Source organism: Tupaia chinensis, unplaced genomic scaffold (genome assembly GCF_000334495.1).
Source record: "Tupaia chinensis unplaced genomic scaffold, TupChi_1.0 Scaffold145625_1, whole genome shotgun sequence".
Classification (NCBI taxonomy): domain Eukaryota; kingdom Metazoa; phylum Chordata; class Mammalia; order Scandentia; family Tupaiidae; genus Tupaia; species Tupaia belangeri.
Window position 1 is genome coordinate 1,802 of NW_006205482.1, and position 1,320 is coordinate 3,121.

The 1,320-nt window shown below is 50.5% G+C and overlaps 1 pseudogene; it reads left to right on the plus strand.

Moving 5' to 3' along the window:
* Positions 1-562: 562 nt before the first annotated feature.
* LOC102495722 (diphosphoinositol polyphosphate phosphohydrolase 2 pseudogene) lies at positions 563-1,098 on the plus strand (annotated as a pseudogene).
* Positions 1,099-1,320: the final 222 nt, after the last annotated feature.

Genomic DNA, 1,320 nt, shown 5'->3' on the forward strand with positions numbered 1-1,320 from the left:
GTAACTTCAGAAATTATTACTAAACTAAGAACCTCTCTCCCAGTATTAACCCCCCCACCCCACGCAAGCACACGTGCCCTATAGCAAATATCTCTTTAAAAAATGAAAAATCTTAATATGAAGTCAAAGTAACTTCAGAAATTTGAAGAGCTTAATTATCTAAAAGCATACAATGAAGAGGTATATAGAATTGTATTTTTCTCAATCTGTATTAAAAGTGTGATTGAGACCACGGGGCTGCTGCCCTGTTGGCATGGATCCTCCCAACTGTCTCCAGGTGGCATGAGCCTGGAGCCTCGCTCTTCCCCTGCAGGCAGCGGCTGGAGGGAGCCCAGGCAAGCAGGCGGCAGGCTCCAGGGAGAGCGGCGGACACCCAGGCAGAGGCGGCACGTCTGTCCAGGCTCCCGGGCTCCAGTGACCTCGCGTCTTCCACCGGGTCGTGGCAGCCACCAGCTGCAGGACTGATCGGACTCGCTACCTTTCCCTCGCGGCCTGCTCGCCCGGCGCCGCTGCGCCCCAACTCGTCCTCCTCTCCCCCACTCTCCGTCAAGAGCCTGCCTCTATGATGGAGTTCAAGCCTAACCAGATGCGGACCTGTGACCTCGAGGGCTTCAAGAAGCAGGCGGCATGCCTGTGCTTCCGGAGCGAGCAGCAGGAGGCGCTGTTGGTGAGTAGCAGTCAGTATCCAGACCCGTGGGTTGTCCTGGGAGGAGAAATGGAACCAGAGCAGGAGCCCGGTGCTGCTGTGAGGGAAGTCTGTACGGAGGCTGGAGTCAGGAAAATTAGGCAGACTTCTGGGCATATTTGAGAACCGAGACCGAAAGCACAGAACATGTGTTTATGTTCTTACAGTCACTGAAATAAGAGAAGATTGGGAACATGCTGTTAATATAGGGAGGAAGAGAGAGTGGTTCAAGGTGGAAGATGCCATCAAAACCCTCCAGTGTCCTAAGCCCCTGCATGCCGCTTATCTGGAAAAACTCAAGCTGGGTTGTTCCCCAACCAATGGGAATTCCACAGTCCCCTCCCTTCCCAGAGAGGAAGGCCTTGTTTGTCACCTCCACACAGACCTCCAGGCTTCCCTCTAGTGTAAGATAGAGAGAACTGGGTCGCCCTCTCCCACCAGGGCCCTCTTCATGAGGAGGGGCTTCATTATATTCCTTGGTAAATATCTGAATGACATTTGCAAACTGTCTGAATTGGCCATGCAGGGTTTTCAAACAATTTGCATGTTTTCCAGATACTTTCAAAAGAATCTTTTTTAAATAGTGTAAAATATTTTAATATGTCAAAGCCATGTGGATTTTTTTTATTTTTAGA